A 19,716-nucleotide genomic window follows, 5' to 3' on the forward strand; every position below is an offset into this window, starting at 1 on the left:
CACTTTTGTGAGATGAGTAAATATGAAATGACCATAGGGCAAAGAATTAAAAAAAAAAATCTCGGCCTCCCAATTTTCCCGCAGTGACATCATTAATGGTGACGCATTGGTGTCTCTTGTCTGCACATCCATTAGCCTCTCATTGGGCCATGAGGCAATTTCCTTTGTCTTTCATTGTTCGGTTTACATGACTGCCTTGCTCCGATGCTCCCAGAGATCATTTACTACTTCTGGAATTCATAAGCGCTGGGCTTTTGAAGGCTTCTTGTAAATAGCCGTGCTGTAGCAGAAGGGGCAAGGACTCTGGCTTCAGTCATTTGTACTTTCTTGGGATGGAACCAGATTTCCTACCCTTGACCATGTGGGGATGACCTCACTCACTCGAGGTGGAGATAAATCTAGGGATTTTTGTCCGTTTGGCATTGTCTTAACATGCTTCGGACAAGGGAGTGATTTCCATATTTTCTTTTCCTGATGACTTTTAGAAACCATCCACTACTCTACTGAGCTCCTTACTGTTTTGTAAACCTCTCCTCTGTTAGGACCTAGATTTTGTCTCCACATTTCCTACAGAAGTGGTTCTTGAAACTGACTGCATATTTTAATTAACTGTAGAAGTTAAAAAGAAAAAAAAAAAAAGTCCCACCCCCAGAGATTCTGATTCAATTGGTCTGGTCTGAAGCCCAGCTTGTTATTTTAAAACACTCTCCGAGTGAGGACTGAGTGTCAAGTGTAGGTTGTCTACAGTGTCTGAACAATTTCCTGTGAAGGGCAGGTAGTCTCCAGGAAATGACAGTTAACTGAACTGCATTGATAAATGGGCTTCCTGGGGCCAATCGGTTTGGGGTGAGGACATATCTGGACATACTTCAGTGCAGCTCATTTTGGGGTAGAACCATAGGGGCCTGAAGGTCTCACCTTAGGTCAGCTGGTAGCTTGGCTTTATTTTGGTGTCTGCCTTTGGGTGTTGGGCCTTAGTTTCCTTATCAATAAAACTGGGATAATCAAAGTCTGAGGTCATATTTTTGTTTGAGGCAACACCAGTAGTAAGAATTTGTCACAATGAACTTTGTGTAAAACGGTCATATTGCTGTCATAGAAACATGGATGGGAGTTTGGGAAGTGGCCGCAGCAGGAACGTGTCTGCGGGCCTGGTCAAACAGAAGCGAATTCATGGGGCTCAGCGAGGACGTAGACATAGGGACCCTCCTACACAATCCTGGCATCACGATGTTGCTGAAGGAATGCCACGGCCCCCCCTCACTGATGGTTAAAATGACCACCTCTCCTCTGACCGAAGGGACCTTGTCTTGGTTGTGCTGTAGCCCACAACATCGGTGTGTGGGGTGGTGAGCACCAGCGCCGTGGGGACCCTGCATCCTCCGCAGGGAAGACCAGGCCTGCTGGCAGCCACATCAGCAAGGCGGCTGGAGCCCAGCTCATAGCCCTTGGGCCTGGACCACACCGTGGTTACTTCAGGTCCTGGTTTCCCGGGATGGGAAAACCTTTTTCTTTCTCTAACTCCCACCCCTGGCTGGAGCTAGGGCTGCACACTGTACCTTGCACACGGACTCCCTCCTGCCTCGCCCCTGCCTGGCTAGGCCTCTGAATCTCAACCCTGCCTGTGTCCTCATCCACCTCCACCCTTCAGGCCAGTCCAGCAGACCCTCGGGGACCAGGGGCAGCAGCTCTGCAAGGCAGCCATGAGGCGTCTGCCCTGGCCTGGCACTGGGACTTGAAGCCCCTTCCTTGAGTCTGATCTTAAGTCTGAAACGCTGTGCTGTGTCATGCTCTTCTTCTTCTTTTTAAAAGATTTTATGTATTGATTTGAAAGAGAGAGAGAGAGAGAGCACGAGTGCTGTGAGGGGCAGAGGGAGAAGCAATCCCGATGCGGGGCTCGATCCCGGAACCCCAGGATCATGATCTGAGCCAACAGACGCTTCACTGACTGAGCCACCAGGGTGCCCGGCTGTGATGCTCTTCTTTCATTATGTCCCCCTAGAGATGGAAAATAGAGCTCTTCTTTTATGATAGCTGTGCTATTAGTGAAGTTCTGGATCTTCTCAGCTCGGGATAAATAGCCCCAGTTACTTTCAATTTCTCTTCATCTGTAAGTTATGTCCCCTCACCTCCTCTCAGGCTAAGGGGTGTCAAGCCACACACACGGGACCTTAATAAGAAGACAATCACGGACAACTATTTTACAGGTGGGAAAACGAGACATAGAGAGTTTTGATGCCATGTAACCATACAATGAATGGGACTTGAAGTAAGGACTCTCTTTTCCCTGGAAGGGGCAGGGTGGGGGGCAGGGGCGGTGGGGGATGGGGACAGCGACAGTAGAGGAGCTGTAGGGACAAAAAGAGCTTCCCTTCATTATGCCTCAGTCTTCTCATTTATAAAAGAAGAAAACAGGAGCACTTCATCTGTCAAGATGCCGTGAGGATGAAAAGAAATGCATGTGAAAAGGCCAGGCACAGGGTCTGGCCACTGAGAGGCTAGTCCACATAAAATGCATGCACATGCAGATGCCCACGTGTGGCCACAAAGCCCACAGCTTCCAGAATCCATTTCCAAGGCTCGGCCATAGCCCATGGGCTGCCTGACATAGCTTCTGGGTGCATCTGTTTCTGTAGGACCCTGGGGCAGTCACTCCAAAATGATTCCTTCAAAGCTGGTCTCTATGCAAGGACGTATGTTCTGGAGAACGACCCACGGAAGATGCCCAAGAGGGCTCTGGAGCCTCCTACATTGAGCTGCACAACCAGAGGCAGGGGGGTGCCTTGGATGGCAGCTCTCATCCCTCGATATCCCTCTATACCTGTGGTGCTGAAAACCAGCTGGGGTGCAGGGGCTCCACAGTACCTTCTTCATTATAGTGAAATGAGGTGATCCCAAGCAGGGTATTTAGCCCAAGGCCTTGTGTGCACTAAGTAGTCAACCTATGTTAGCCGTTCTTAACAGCAGTAGTTTTAAGTCCAAAGCTAGGTTCATGGGGTCAGAGCATTTCCAAATGTCCTTCCTCCAGTTTAGGGGGACAAATGGCATTAGGGCCAGAGTATGGTAAGTCTATGCCATCTCTTGGCATCAGTGTACTTAATTATTTATTCGTATATTTGGCACATATTTATTGAACACCAATTATGTGTGTGGCTCTGTGCTCAGCACACAATCCTTGGATACCTCGTGTTCATGCATGGCTGTGCACGGGGCCACCGTACATAATATTAAAACCAGGACAACCCACCGGTCAATACCGCCTTCCATCTGCCTGCTGATAAAGCTGGAGAGTTAGGAGAAGCTCTGACCGTGGCACCTCGCAAGCCAGGGGGTGGAATATGGAGTTACTCAGGTGTGTATTTTACAGATAAGGAGACTGAAGCCTGAGAGGGGAGTACGTGCCAAAGTTCAGAGCGTAATTTAGGGGCCATCTGAGGCTAGACTCTGCTTTTCTTTTTTTTTTTTAAAGATTTTTTAAATTTTATTTGACAGAGATAGAGATAGCCAGCGAGAGAGGGAACACAAGCAGGGGGAGTTGGAGAGGAAGAAGCAGGCCCATAGCAGAGGAGCCTGATGTGGGGCTCGATCCCAGTATGCTGGGATCACGCCCTGAGCTGAACGCAGACGCTTAACCGCTGTGCCACCCAGGCGCCCCAAGACTCTGCTTTTCTGATTAAGTTTAGGAAACAAAGGCCCTTTCCAGCAGACTACTCGCCTCTTATGAGAGTGAGATAACTAGTCTTTACGTTTTCATTTACACATGGGTATTCTTTTCCTCTCTGAAGAGGTGCATTTCAAGGTTAAAAGAAGTAGCTCTCGAATAAGTCTAGAACAGTGGTTCTCAACTCTGTATTAGATCATCTAGAAAGCATTTCAAAAATACTGATGTTGGAGCCCTACCCCAAACCAATTAAATAAGCATCTGTGGGGGTGCAGCAGGGGCCTCATATTGGTTTTTAAAGCTCCCTAGGTGTTTCTAATACATAGGAGGGGCTTCACAGTCTAATATACAGTCATTCCAGGATACGGTCAGTGGTCTAAAGAGCAATGCTTCCAAAATTCTAGTGCATATTTGAATCTTTGGAGATCTTGTGAAAATGCAGATTCTGATTCGGTAGGTCAAGTGGGACCAGCAAGTCCCTATTTCTAATAAGCTCCCAGTTGATGTTAATACTAGCCAGTCTCTGGAACACACTTGGGTAGCAGCACCAGAAGGCAACTTGGATTCTGTTCATCCACTGGTCATTGGTTATTCCAGCCTGAGGTCTGGAAGTTACGTTCCTTCATCCTCTCCTCATCTGCCCCCAGCTGCTCTTGTCACCAGGTCCTGTCAATTCCACCCCACTGGCTCTTTGCGGCTCCTATCTTTTCTTAACGGACTGAGTCAACATTCTCTTCCCTGTTTCCCCACCACCGCTCCCCATTCTGGCCATGTTCTCTGCCAGACGGCCTCCTCATGGGGCTTTCTCGTTCCTTCTTGCCTCTGCCCATGCTGTTTCTACTCCATAGAACGCCCTTCCAGTCCCTGATCTCTCTCTTAAGAGACCACCACAGCCCTGGACCTCCTCTGTGCTTGTACTCATCACGGACAACGACTGTCTAGCAACAACATGCCCTTCTGGTTCACTGCTGTGTTTCCAGCGCCCAGCTCAACACCTATCAGGCTCTCAATATATAGTTGTTGAATTTAACAAACAAAACCTCAACGCTGAACGAGCAAGGCCAAACAAAGACCTGAGCTGCTCTCCTGATCAAAATGAACATTCCTTCGAGATTATGTATCAGGCTTTAAACATCCCACTGGGAAAAAAAGTTGATCAAATTTAACAGAGTTAAGTACTTATATCCTGTCTGGGTTGGGTGGTTTAATAGGGGCTCAAAGCTGGCGACGGGACAGGAATGAGAGGATGGATGCTGGCAAGAGCTTGGAGATCTGCTTTCAACTCTGGACTCGTCCCAGCAGCGGGAAAAGGCTAGAGCTCTGGGACAGGGTGGAGACGGCCGATGGGGAATCTTCCGGGGCCCTGGAAAGGGTTGGAAGCGCCCGGAGGCAGGCAGGAGTTGGAGAGCGTGAACAAACTTGGCGTGGAGGGAGGCGCCACACGCCGCAGCCGTTCAGGTTTCGAGTCTTTCCAGCGCCCACATGGGCCGCGGGCTTGGGGAAGGGGGCGGGGGAGAGGGAGGGCAGGTCCGGAGCCGAGGGGGTGGAGGAGGGGGGAGACCGAAGGAAATGAGACAACCTTTTCCTCCCACTGACTCGGGCTCCTCCAGCGTCTGCGGGGCTCGGTGCGACCTCCCGTGAGCGCCGAAGCCAGGACCCCGCGCCCCGCGCCAGCCCCGGCGGCTCTTCCACTGGGATTTCTCTCCGAGGCGTCAGTGCCGGCCCAAGTCCCGGGCGCGGCTTTGCCGCTTCCTCCCCTCGGCGATCGGCTCCGGGTGCCCCGGCTCGGCCCGGCGCGCCTCGAGCGCAGCCCCCGGAAGTGCGCGCCGGCGGCCCCGGCGAAGGTAAGCGGCGCCCGAGAGCGCGCCCTGGGCGCAGGGGCGCCGGGCATCCCTAGCCGACTTGGGCCTCCCCCGAGCGCCCTCTCTTCGGAAACGCCCAGAGCACTTCTGACCTGATGCCGCTGCTTTGTTCCTGACCCCCTGCCCAGGTGTTGTAGGCTGGGTCCTCCAGGGAACTCTGCTTCCCAGCGCTTTCTTTTTTGCCTCTTCCTATTTTCCAGTTGCTTCCCCCGCCCCCAGCTTCTTTTTCTCGATCCGCAAACTTAGTTCTCTGCCTCTGCAGCCTGGCTTGGGAGAGCGGGTCCTGCCCAAATCTCGGCGCTTCTCTCCTCCTCCGCCTCGGGAGCCTGGGCTGAGCGGGCCGGCCCGCGGCAGTGACTGCCTTTGACCCCGGGCCTGCCGGGTGCGGACCTACCCGAAATTTCTGTGGCGCGCGTTGAACTTACGGATCTCGCTCCTTTCGGAGGCACCCAGCTCGCCGTGCGCTTTTGGCGACCCCCAGGACCCCGAAATCAGAGCGCATTGGGGGAGTGGAAAGGCTGTTGGCGCCCCCTAAAGCCTCAGTGGGACGCTTTGCTGGTGGAGAGGGGCGCAGTCAGCTCCTTGCCGCTCTGTCCTGGTTCCCCAGGATTAGAAGGATCCCGGGCACGAGTGAGGCGGGGAGGTAATGAGAATGGCTCTCTGAGGGAGAGGCGGGCCAACCACACGTGCTAGCTTCCCATTTTGCTCTTAATAACTGCCTGAGTTCTCACATCAAGCCTCTGAGTAGGGACTCCTCCCCCTGTTTTACAAACGGGCAAAATGAGAGGCAGAGAGGTTAAGTCAGGTGTCCAGGGCCACACAGCTGGGAAGGGGCCTAGCCAGGATCTGGGTACCAGCTGGTTTATACCACACATCCCATGTCCAGCCCTATAGAGGGTTCCTGGATCCAGAGTGAGCAGGAACCCATCATCTCCCACTGGCTCATACCACGGAGAATCAGGCTTTTTTCTTTTTTGAGCAAATGTATCTTGATTCTATTCAAATCCAAACGATTTATTTACTACTTGCTATCTTCACAGTTCAGTGGCAAGCCCTGACATTTCACCTTTGAACCTCATGCTTTCATTCTTTTCTCATCATCCAGTCTCTCAAAATATATATATAATTCTGCCCCAGAAGGCCGGCCTGAGCTTTTTTCGGAACAGGCAGTTCAGCTCAATGGCTAAAAGCCCAGGCCCTGGAGCCGGACCACCAGCATGTGCATCTGGCTGAGGCCTCCTGTACCTTTCCTTCTGCGGCTGGAGGTCCTCATCTGTAAAGTAGGGATGGGAGGATTTAAAGCAGTTGTTCTCAACTGGGATTTCCATTTTTGCCTCCCAAGTGACATCTGGTAATGTCTGGAAACATTTTTGGCTGTCACCATGTAAGGGGGGAGGACGCTGTTCATCTGGTAGGCAGGGGCCAGGGATGCTGCTATTCAGCCTATAGTGCACGGGACGGCCCCCCACAGCAAAGAATTATGCAGCCCCACATGGCAGTAGTGCTGCGATGCAGAAACCCTGGCGTAATGTATCAGTTCATGACGGGTGCTGTTATTCCCAGCTCTCATCCTCTTATCTGCTCCAGTTTGGCCGATTATACCAGCCTCTGTCTCCAAATCTCCTCTCAGTCCAGTGCCAGAATTCTTCTGTTCAAACCACAGCAGGCCATGCGACTGGATTGTCTTAATACCGTCGTTGGCTCCCTGGGGCTGACAGAAGGGATGGGAAGCTGTGTATGTTTTACAAGCCCCAAAGCTAGATCCTGCGCACACTCAGGTTTGAGCATTGCCGTCTTGCAGGGTAACATCCTACCTCTGATGTTGGATGTGGCTGTTCATGGTAGGGCCTCACCTTACCTTCCCAGCCTCGCCTTAGTTCACATCTTGAGATGCCTGTCATACCATCCAACTTACTCTTTTGGTATTCTAGGTCCTGACTTTTTGGAATGCCCTTCCTCCTCCTTCACAAATTCCCCATCGTTCTTTGAGACTAGATCTCCAGTTCCCTGCAGAGTGAGAGTGAAGCACTCTTCAGTTCTCACAGCAATTCTGTTGCTCCCTGCTGCCCCAGCTCGGGCCCTCCTCTGCCTTTTTCTTCCAATATCTCTTCCCTATGGTGGTGATTGCAGGGGGATCCCTTGCTCATCCTCACACTGGTCTCTGGGTACCTCGAACCTAGCACAATGCTGGACTCATCGTGGTGGTTAAGCTTGTGGGCTTTGGAGCCAGGCTGCATGTGTTCAAATCCCAGCTCTGCCACTTATTAACTCTGTGATGTTGAGCAAGCTGATTCAGTCTCTCAAAGCCTTTTTGGTAAAATAGGAAGAAATCATCTGTCCTCCCTGCAGACTGGTGTAGCGAACTAATGGGATAATACTGACTGCCACTCCATGCCAGGACAGGGTTCAAGTTTAGCATTTTATGTTTTTACTCATTTAATCTTCACAATGAACCTTTAAAGTTTGAACTGGTATTTCCCTGTTTTCTCAACAAAGAAACAGAGTCAGAGAGCGGCTAAGTGGTTTGCGCAAAGTCACACAGCTAATGCGTGGTAGGGCCAGGATTCATACTGACATCTGGACTGTATAGAGTAAGCTCTCAGTAAACAGGAGCTGAAGTTTGTGGTGTGCATTGATAAGAGCCGAAGTCCATCGGATTTCCTACCTCACCACCCCTGTGATCTAAGACTGTGCCATGATTTTCATGGCTCCTGTTCTTTTCCTCTCCTCCTTGCCCAGAGCCCAGACTCAGAGGGACAGCACATTGGGGTCAGTCCTCCGTCACAGCGCCAGGTCAGTACCAGTGAACCTGATGCTAAATGGAGCCTTAAGTGTGCTGTAGGTTAGGGTCAGAACAGCACTAAGGGGGCGCCTGGGTGGCTCAGCCATTAAGCGTCTGCCTTCGGCTCAGGTCATGATCCCAGGGTGCTGGGATCAAGCCCCGCATTGGGCTCCCTGCTCTGTGGGAAGCCTGCTTCTCCCTCTCACATGCCCCTTGCTTGTGTTCCCTCTCTCGCTGGCTGTCTCTCTCTGTCAGATAAATAAATAAAATCTTAAAAAAAAAAGAACAGCACTAAGTCTTTGGGAAGGAGGGCATGGAGTCAGTACCCCTGCCTGGGGGAGAGAGATGCTGACTTGGGGTCAGGAACTGTCTGACTCCAGCTTTGTCCTTTCCAAGCCCGTGCCCCTTGCAGTGTGCACCTAGCGCATAAGTATTGGTGACATCCATCAATGAATGTGTGATGTGTGGGTGAATGGCACCAGCTGGGTCTCCCACCTTATCTTGATCAGATGCAGAGTATGCTTTCTCTGCAAGTGTTATACGGACCATTTATATAGTGAAGGTAAAACCTGCTAAGAGAATTTAATGACCCATATGGGGTTTTGGAGAACCAGGTTTGGAACTGGTCACTGACCTCCTATTTGAGTTGTGTGTGATACTAGATACCAAGTTTACAGGTGATCGCTTCACCAACTTGGAATCTTTTATCTCCCTGAATGCAGCACTGCCTTTGAAAGCTGAGCCCCTTCCTTGCTGTTCCCTTGGCCACTTGTTCGATAGGCCAGATGGCCTTGTACAAGTACCTGCATGTTTGTGTATTCTGGCTTCTTCCACAGCTGACCCACACAGCTCTGGTCCCCCTGAGTTTGCTTGTTTTGGCAGGTTGTCCCCCAAACTTCAGCGGGATGAGGTTACCTGGTATGTGCAAGGCCTTGCATTTTGTTAGGGGTCACAGAAATACTCTAATAAGGTTGCTTTTGAGAATGGAGCAGGGTGAGAACCTCCCTGTCCATCAACACGTTAGAGACCACTCAGATCCCCTGTAGCACTGTCTTCCCTCCTTCAGACACCACACTCTTACTGCCTCCTGACATTAGCCCCTCTCTTGGGTCACCAGCTGGCTGATCTGAGAAACAGAGTCCCCTGGGTGCTAATGACGGCAGTAAGTCAGACCCAGGATTTTGGGGGCACCACCTGCATTTTCACTGAGGTGCAGAACATCACAGCCTGCCTGCCATCGTGAGCAGCACCTCCTTACTGACCAGCAGGCAGATTCTTCAGGAAGCTGGCTCTTGCTTGGGTGTCTGGTTCTAGGAAAAGATACCTCCCCCTGTTTAGGTCTTGGGCTGTGTTCCCTGTGAAATCTACCTCCACTGTTGGCCTCTAGGTGAAAATCTGTTTGGTGCTATAAGGGGCATTTGGTTTAGACTAAACTACATGGGATCTTAAGTGTCAGGGTGGGTTTGGACTACACGTGGGGTGAGTGGCTGGTGCTGGCCGCCAGAGACACAAACACAAAGGGGACATGTTCCTTATCATCATGGTCATAGTCCATGATGTGTGAGGGACACATGAAGAGTGTGTCAAGTGCAGAAGACATAAGAGCAGAGAATTGGGGGCCGAAAGGCAACAGCCAATATGGAGTCAGGAGGGGTTTCAGAGAGAAGAGGATATTGGAGTTGGGTCTTAATGGAGAAGTAGGAGCTTGCTGGGTTTGGGGGGACTAGTGAGCATGGGTGTGACAGACAGGAAACTGCATGTACATGGTACAAAACCAGGGAAGGGCCTCACAGAGGCCAAGATATGTGAAAATGGGTGCTGGTGCCTTGGGCAGGGGGTGTGACTAACTTTTCAGCATCCAGGAGTCTCTTCCTGTTTGTTGGGAGACAATGGAGTGGGCATTTTGAGCTCAGGTATACTGAGCTCTTTGAATGACAGCTCTCCCTCCTGTCTCTACTGGCCTGTTTCCTCCAGGGCAATGGGACCAGAGCCCGGGGGCCGTGGGAGGGACACTGTCTCCAGTAAGGGAAGAAACCGCAGTCACAAACAAAGCTGCAAAGTTGTGGGTTGTTTTGTTTTCTTTTCAAAGCCCTGGCTGATGAACTGTGTGGAGGGCCCCTCCTGTGTCTGGGCTTTTGAACGTTACCTTTAGAGCATCCAAAAGTCTGAAACAATCACTACATTGCTCTGGACTTAGAGAGGGAGGGAGGAGGAAAGGAGAGAGAGAGGTGGTGGGGGTTTGTTGATCAGCTCTGTTTTATATAAAATCTAGCACGTGGCCTTGTAAATCAACCACCTGGGCTGCCACGTCCTGGGGGGAACTGTCTTCACACTTGCAGTGGTTTTTGATGCCAAAGCCTTTTGCAGAAGGCTCACCACAGGTGATGGGTACATATGCTTGCTGACTGGACCATGGATATAGGTGTTTCTGTAGGTCATCCTAAGATTTCCCTCATTTACTCACCACTCAGTGACCCCCTGGCACGTAGGAGGCACTTAGTAAGTGAGAAACGAGTGAATGAATGTCCTAGCATGCAAGTCCCCTCCCGACCCGCAAGATGCTCATGCCTGAATGGAGAGACAGACAAGAAACCCAACAACGGCGCAGTGTGCTAGTGCCATGACACAGGAGACCTAGGGCAGAGGCAGGCTCCATCACGGGCTCAGGGGAAGGTGCCAGACGGAGGGGTGGGCCCTTCTGAGGAGCAGCATCCCTCCAGGGCAAGTGGCTAGTAGGCGATGATGATAGTAGCCCCCAGGGTAGGTGCCGGAACCGCCTTAAGGACTTGACTTGCCTTCGCAGCAGTGCTCCTCACAACCACCTTCTGAGGTGGGTGCTGGAGGAGGAATCAGGATCCCACCCACCACTGACAGGCAGACCTGGGATCCGATCAGGCCCCCAGACTCCGAGCCCTTCGCCACTGCCCCCAGACAGTTTTGGGCCAGTCAGATGATCATCGAAGATGCTTTTAGGAAATACAGTTTGCAAGAAGGCAAGTCCAGGTATGTGGGTTGTGGGGGGTGCGTTGGGGGTGGAAATGGCTATGACTTCCTGATTTTCCCCCCTTTCCTCTCTCCTGCCTGGTGTCTGAGGCCTTGCCTTGTTGGGAGTTTGAAGCAGTTGTGAGCTCTCTGTTCTGGGGCTCAGCACCTCTGTCCTCCTCCTCTCGCCTCGTCTTTGATCATCCGGGCAGCTTGCACTTTGTCCTCTAAGGTGAGAGGAGGCGGAAATGCTGCTCAGCAGAGAAGTAACCATAAACTTGTGTGGGAAAGAAGGCTTTTTACAAAACACCTGCTGTAACGTAAGCCTCTCCCCTTTGCCCTGTGCCCTCCTGTCTGTGTCATTCTGACGGTCAGTAGCTGCAGGGAACCAGATGTCAGGGATCTTGTTTCTGCACAGGGACCCCTGATCAAAAGGGCTGCCTAAAGCTGTTTTCTCCCAGGCACCTCCACAAACACAGCTGATGTGTCCTTTTATTTGCTCACCTTTTTGGGACAGCACAGGCCACGGAAGTCCATGGGAAAGGGTAGGAAGGGTCTCTTACTGGAAGACACGTGCATTATTTTCCAGAAGCTCCTATCCTCGTGCCACTTGGGTGAGCGCCCTCTGACAGCTGCTCCCTTCCTTGCTTCGGTGAGATGAGATGGTGAACCTGTGGGTGGGCAGAATGAGCATCGGAAGGGGAGTCAGCACTGACACTTTTCTGCTGTGTGGACCTGGTTCCCTCCTCTCTCAGTGGGTCAGTTATGTGGGGCAGGGACGGTTGGTCTGGAAATTCTCCAGCATTAGACCCTGCTCCATGTTGAAGGGTGCACTGTGAGGATGTTGCAGAAATAGGGAAAACAGTGACTTGGACATTTAGAGTCTGGAAAAGACGCCCATGAAAGTGAAGGGTGTCCCTGAGGATGTAGGCTTGCATGCCCACAGAGACAGCTTTGTGGCTTTGTGTCTGCTCAGCTGAGGCTGTCAGTGTTTGCTGACACCCTCTGCACCAGGCACAGTGCTTGGCCCTGGGGACACGGAGAAGAACAAGGTACTCTTTTTGCTCAAGAACCCCAGCAGTCCAGCGTGGACACAGGACACTCAGAGATAGGATCCCGGCATTTTGCTATCCATCTCTCTCATTAAAGCAAGTTCTCTGAATGCAAGGCATATGTCTTGTTGAGTCCCAAATCACTGGAGGCTACCCTGAGCTCTGGCAAACAGTAGGTGCTCCATCAATGACTGTTGCGCCACTTTAAACTTCTGAGCTAGACGCACTCACTGAGTGTGGTAGGCATCCAGAGGAGGGGCACCTACACTCAGCTTGGATAACAGGTGAGTCCAAGAGGACATGCATCCAGGAGGCTGAGATGGAGAGAAGGGGACATCATAGAGGGACCAGGAAGAAGTGAGAAGAGAAGGGGACATCATAGAGGGACCAGGAAGAAGTACCGCCCAGCCAGGTGAACAGGCAGGGTGTGCTCCAAGAAAGCCAGAGAGCGAGGGTGGATGGAAGGGCGGGAGGCAGATCTGTAAATGGGCAAAGGGACCACATCAGGAAGAGTCTTGCTGAAGAATTTGGATTTTATTCTGTATGCACTGGGGAGCTACTATAGGATTTCACACAGAGGAGAGACTGGGTCCGAGTTTCATTGTAAAAATAGACCTCTCTGGCAGTAGAGCAGATATTGGAGAGGAATAAGATAGGCGGCAGGAAGACCAGTTAGGCCACCATTGTAGTTTTAAGGATGGGAAAAGCCCAGGATTTGGAGTCAGACAGACCTCCGTCTGCATCGCCGCCCCACATCTTTGCGTCTTTGTGTAACAGCCCATTTATTAAACCTCTCTGAGCCTCCATCTTCTTATCTGAAGACAGGGACTCCCAATTCCTCCCTCACGGATGGGTGGTGTTCAGAATTAAGTAGATAAAGTATGTCAAGTGTCTACTACCGTGACTGATCCATAATCAGTAGGCGATAATAGTGGTGAAAATTATTTTTAGCAGTATTGTTATTTATTGTCATCCAGGTGAGAAATAATGAGGCTCTAAGGACATTGGCCATAAGGGTGGGGAATTGGGCACAGGCTCAAGAAATACTTTGGCAATAAATTTGACAGAGTTTGGTGACTGATTGCGCGGGGGAGTAAGGGAAGGGCGGGAGTCTAGAATGACTCTGGGATTTTGGCCTAGACAACCAAGAGGAAAGATAGTGGGGCTATTCATTAGGAGACTTAATGGTGAGGAGGAGGAGGGGGGAAGAAGAGGAGGAAGTCAGGGAGGAGGGGGGCGGAGGAGGAGGAGGTAGATGGGGGATGGGAGGAGCAGCATTTTCAGGAAAAGATGATGAGCTCAGTTTCAGACAAACTGAACTTGAAGCACCTTAGGGATGGCCAGGGAGACTTGTCTAGTGGGCACATGGTTTGTAGGTTTGACATTCAGGAGAGAAGTCTTAAAGGAGGTTCAAGGGCAAACTTTTTTTTTTTTTAAAGATTTTATTTATTTGACAGAGATAGAGACAGCCAGCGAGAGAGGGAACACAAGCAGGGGGAGTGGGAGAGGGAGAAGCAGGCTCATAGCAGAGGAGCCTGATGTGGGGCTTGATCTCATAATGCTGGGATCACGCCCTGAGCCGAAGGCAGATGCTTAACCACTGTGCCATCCAGGCGAAGGGCAAACTTTTAACAAGAGGTAATTAAGTCATGGTATGGCTCAGTTGCCCAAGGAGAGAGAGAGCATGAGAAAGGGAATTACAATGGCTAATGCTTATGAGTCTATACTGTGTGTTCTAAGTACTTTATGTGCCTTAATCCCCTCAACAACCATTGCCAGGGAAGACTATGGTTGTACCTGCTTTATAAATAATAAATGGAGGCACAGGGACAGTAAGTTACTTGCCCAAGGTCATACAGCAGTAAGTAATAGACCTGGGATATCAGCCCAGGCAGTCATATCTCGGCCTGTGCTCTCTGTCTGTACCAGACTGCCTCCCAGAGTGGGTGGCCTCCAAGGGAGGGAAAAGGGAGGACCTAGTGAAAGTGACAGGGAGGGGATGGGAAGAGAGGCAGGAGGAGATGGGAGACTGCCATGTGAAAAAGGACAGTGTCCAGGAGGGAGGAATCAATAACATCAAATGATGTGGAAATCCACTAAGAAAAGAAGTGGGATATTCTTGGATTTGGGAATTAGGGAGCTATTGGTGACTTGGTGAGGGGAGTTTGAAAGATGAGGTGGCTTAGGGAACAAATGTGAGGTGAGGAGGTGGTGATACCAAGTATAGGCAATTCTTTTCAGAAGCTTGGCTTTGGAAGTAACAGGAGAGAGGTTTTGGATAGAGGGAGTGTTTCAGAGATGGAGAGACCTGTTACTATATACAAGGGGAGGGATGGAGCCAGAGTGGGCCCCACAGAGTGGCCACTAATGCACTAATCACACTGGGAGAAGTATCTCTATGTTATTTTTCTTTTCCACACAGATTTTTACTATTTCTCCCCATGTTCTGGACAGCTTCTATGTGGATGGTTGGATATCACTGAAGAAGCTCCTGATAGGTGTTTCAGATCTTTAGCTTTTGTTAGGGGGAGTAGAGAAAATGTTTTTCACAGTGCCCAGTGTGAGTCATCATGTGTGGTTAAGTCCAGATCATATCGGATTCACATGAATACATCATCTACTGAATTTGTCTTTGAAATATTCTGAGAGAGCACAGTGTGCTGGGGCTCCACATTGCCTGTCTCTTGGCCATTTCAAAGCTGGTGCCCCTCTCCATCCCCACACGTGCTGGGAAAGGAGACTGTGGATGAAGGTGAATCTGCAGAAGGAGACAGTTGCTTGGGTCTTATAGGAATTGGAAGACACATTATAAGGTGATTTGCTGGGGTGACAACCCTACACTTAGAATGACCCTAGATGATTTGGCTACTGCCATTGAAGTTCTTAGTAATGGACAAGACTGACATCTCCTTATAAATGCTTTGTTACCAGGCTTAAAGGACACAGGTCCAACAGGCCCTGAGAAGATAACATTTATCTAGAGCCAAAGACAATCTCTGTGTTTTAATACACAGGATTTTTTTGTTGTTCAGACCAGAGGTAGATGCCACAGAGGTTAAAAGCTTGATGGAAACAAGAAATTCAGCTCTGCCTTAGTTCACAGTGCTGACATCCCAGAGGCTCAAGGCTAGAATTAGGGTTCAGCTGCCAACTTCATAAATTTGCCTTGGTTGAAATGGCGTCTTTGCTCTTCTTGGATACATCTCAGAGAAATGCACTTACCTTCACAGAAGGCCTTTATGGATGGGGCTTTCAGAGAGACACTGTCCAGAATCAGAAAGGCCACACAGGAAATGGCCTTGGGATATTTTTTTCCCCACATGAAGCAAGAAGCTCAGCTGAATTATTTGCTTGATCTTGAGCTTTGGATTTCAAGAAAAGTGAACAGGATGTCTTTCAAGAGTCACATTTCAACCTTGAAGGTTCCCTTGGTACTAGAGGACATGGTGTGAGTGATCCAGGGAAGGATCATTCCAGCCTAACCCCCTCCCCATCCTGTCCCACCCGGGTCTCACCCTTTGGCTGGGTATGGGTATGATGAACAGACAGGACACTCTCCTTAGAGACAGAGGGAAAAAGCTCCCAGAGTCTTGCCCATCTTTCCTCAATAGACAAGGAGTAGAGGATGTCCTTCAGGAGGGTATGGCCAGGATAGCATATAGTTCAGTGCAAACATGGACTCAGTAATATAATTCTACATATGGCTTTCTTCCAATTGCCAGAATCTGAATTTACTGATATGGGAAGGGGCCATGTACACGTTGAACACTGATTCCAAGAATGAAGGTTTATATACATGTGCCAAATATCCACAGAGCTAGCAGTGCTGCTGTTGCCCATCCAGCCTTCTAGGCCATGGGAGTACCTGAAGGGTCTGAGAGGCAGGATCCTGCATGTTCAGAAAGTAACAGCTTTGATGCCTTCAGTTCTTTCATTTGTATTTGATTAATTAGCAAAATCATTTTTTTTCATTCGTCTAATCATTTGCTCATTCAACAAACTGAACAACTACTGTGTGGCCGGCTCCAGGCTACATGATGGTAATGTGGTGGTGAACCCAACAAGTCTTAGTTGCCGCCTTCTTAGAGCTCACAATTGTTAGGGAATAGACATTAAAGAGATAAAGACACAAAGAAATGCATTATTATAAACCTTGGTAAATGCTGTGCTGGGAAAGAACAGGGTGCTCCAGGAGAGAGAGAGAGAGGAGACAGTTTAGCGTGGGGGTGTCTAGTGAGGAAGATCCATAGTGCATACAATGTGCCATTTATTGGTGGGATATCATTTCCAAGGAAGGAGTGCCTTTGGATAGGGCTGAGGGGACAATGCTAGAAGGCTTCATAAAGGAAGGAATATTGAAGGATAGGTCGAAGTTTTCTAAATGGAAGGGGAATAGAGGTATTCTGGGGGAAGGGCACCTGATGTGTTTGGAGGATGCTCATTCAGTGAGGATGGAGATGAGGTTGCAGGGGGGAATAGTGAGAGGTGAGCCAGGAAAATAGGGAAGGGCCAACTCACACAACATAGATTTTCTCTTGGAGGCAGTTCACTGTAGGGAGTGGTGACTTACCGAGGGGAGTGTTCTTGAACAAGTTACCAAGGGTCCAGCAAAATTATTCTGTAAAAGACCAGAGAATAAATATTTTAAGTTTTGCAGGTCATACAATCTGTGCTATAACTACTCACCTCTGCCAGTAGAGTGAGTGCAAAACAGCCATAGACAGGACATAAACGAGTGGTGTGGCTTTATTCCAATAAAACTTTATACACAAAAACAGGCAGTGGCCTGGATTTGCCTGTGAGCTGCAGTTTACCAATCCCTGCTCTGGAATGATCATTCTGGTGGTTCACTGGAGGTTGGACTGGAGGATGGGGAGAGAATGGAGGTAGGGAGGCCAGTTAGGAGCCATTGCTTTAATTCAGGGCAACTAGATGAAAGAAATGGTTTGTGACATGCTTCGAGGTAAAAGCGACAGGACTACATGACCCATTTGATGGGAACATGTCTCATCATTTCTTTAATGCTCAATGGACTAATTCTTCCAGTGAAGAAAAAAAAAATCTCAGACATTCTGTGTGCATGACTCAGAACCACCCACATGTCCTGGGAGGTCACCTGCTGTTCACAAGACACCATGCTGGGTACATTACATAGATGACCTCATTGTTAAGCATAATTCTTAAGAATATTAAATTGTATTTCCTATTTTCCAAACTGAAGTTTAGAAATCCAAAGTTGTTCGCCCAGAGTCACAGAGCTGGTACATGGTAGGGCTGAGATTGAACCCAGGTCTAGTGTCAAAGCCCGTGCCCTTCCTAAATGTAGTCTCTCCCCTCCTTGCTAGGTGTGGCGTGAAGCCCTACTCCCTAAGTCTCCCAGCTCCCTCCTCTCCGTTCCTTCTGTCCCTGTGAAGACCCATTCCACCCTTTAAGGCTCTCAATTAGCCTCTGGCACAGCAAGGACTGGATGTGTGTTTTAGCTGCAGAAACTGTTAGGTGTGAGCTGCTTTTTCTGTGTTTGACAAAGGACATGCAGCAAAACTCAAACCCAGACTTGCAGTTCTAGCCTGATGATTTGTGCATGTTCCTGTATGGAGAAGACGGTATGGCATTAGGTTATGGATGAGGAAATCCCTGAATTTAAGTACCTTGATAAGAAGTTGTGGTCCATATATACAATGGAATATTACTCAGCTATCAAAAAGAATGATTTCTCAACATTTGCTGCAACATGGACGGCACTGGAGGAGATAATGCTAAGTGAAATAAGTCAAGCAGAGAAAGACAATTATCATATGGTTTCTCTCATCTATGGAACATAAGAACTAGGAAGATCGGTAGGAGAAGAAAGGGATAAAGAAAGGGGAGTAATCAGAGGGGGAATGAAGCATGAGACACTATGGACTCTGAGAAACAAACTGAGGGCTTCAGAGGGGAGGGGATGGGAGAATGGGATAGGCTGGTGATGGGTAGTAAGGAGGGCACGTATTGCATGGTGCACTGGGTGTTATACGCAACTAATGAATCATCGAACTTTACATCAAAAACCAGGGATGTACTGTATGGTGACTAACATAATATAATAAAAATAATAGTAAAAAAATAAAGTCATGATTGTTTACTCTAAAAAAAAAGAATATTGTCTGATTCATTGCCTGATGTAGATACTCAGGAGACGTTTGTCACATTGAGGTGATAGTATCAGATAAGGGACACCTTGTAGGTTTAAACCCTAGAGGTCAAGGTTAGCCTCTGAAAGGACAAACCTGACAAAGTGTGGTCAAGGAAATCAATTCAGTCACCAGCTCCATCAGGTTGTCTAGAAACCCCACAGATCATTAATTTAGTATCTGTCCAGATTCAGCTAGAGACAGTCTCTGCCTTGAATATTTTAAACAGGACTTTGGAGACAGAGAGATATCTAAGAACAACTGAATTATGTCATGGATACAGCAGTCTTTTAGTGAGACCTAGTGACCGGAATTGGGTCACATGGTAAGTGGAATGGCAAAAGACCACCATGATTAACATGGACCAATCGCATGACCCAGGCCTTGGACCCCGGTGGATAGACACGATCTAAAGTGGGAATCCTGCAGCAAGGAGGAGAGGCAAGTGCCTTCTGGGGATAAACACAGGTGTCTGCTGCAAGTGTTGATCCATTTTGACCACCGGCCTGTATTACTTTGCTAGGGCTGCCATAACCAAGCACTACAAACTGAATGGCCTAGAACAACAGAAATGTATTGTCTCACAATTCTGGAGGCCAGAAACTGTATCAGCAGGGCCATGCTTCTTCTGAAACCGCCAGCGAAGTATTTGTTCCAGGTTTCTCCCTGGCTTCCGGTAGTCAGGTAACTTCTGGTAGCATTTTGTCTTCTACCTGTGTCTTCACATCTTCTTCCCTTTGTGTGTATCTGTGTCCAAATTTCCCCTTTTTATGAGGACACCAGTCATACTGGATGAGGGCCCACTCTAAGGGTCTCATCTTAACTTGGTTAAACCTGCAAAGACCCTATTTCCAAATAAAGTCCTATTCTGAAGTAGTGAGGTTAAGACTTCACCATCTCTTTTTTTTTTTTTTTTTTTTTTTTTTTTTTTTTTTTTGACGAACACAGTTCAATCCATAACACAGCCCAGGAGTTCAGAACTGCTTCCCAAGGTCAAGGTGACTGATCCTACTCCAAGGTATCTTCACCTGTGATCATCTTTCTGTCCACTTCCTCTATGTGCTGCTGGGGACATGGATTCTGTGTCTAGTTACTCCTCATTTATCACATTTCAGATGGTTTCCTGTCCTGACGTCTCAGTCTCTGCACTTGGCAGTGTTCTCTAGGCTGTATTCAACTGCATTTGTCCTCTTAGGCTCTGCTTTCC

The 19,716-nt window shown here is 49.2% G+C and overlaps 1 protein-coding gene across 2 annotated transcripts in view; it reads left to right on the forward strand.

Moving 5' to 3' along the window:
- Window positions 1–3,626: 3,626 nt before the first annotated feature.
- The window catches only part of EVA1A (eva-1 homolog A, regulator of programmed cell death), a 48,984-nt gene continuing 32,894 nt past the window's right edge, over window positions 3,627–19,716 (forward strand). The window contains exon 1 of one of the 2 annotated variants that reach the window (XM_040623265.1): window positions 3,627–5,119. The gene's annotated coding sequence lies outside the window, so the exon portion shown is untranslated. Of the gene's footprint in view, window positions 5,120–5,195; window positions 5,506–19,716 lie in introns of those variants that run through there. The other variant, XM_040623264.1, reaches the window with a different exon arrangement.

The sequence above is a fragment of the Ursus maritimus genome, unplaced genomic scaffold, assembly GCF_017311325.1.
Source record: "Ursus maritimus isolate PB19 unplaced genomic scaffold, ASM1731132v1 scaffold_6, whole genome shotgun sequence".
Lineage (NCBI taxonomy): Eukaryota > Metazoa > Chordata > Mammalia > Carnivora > Ursidae > Ursus > Ursus maritimus.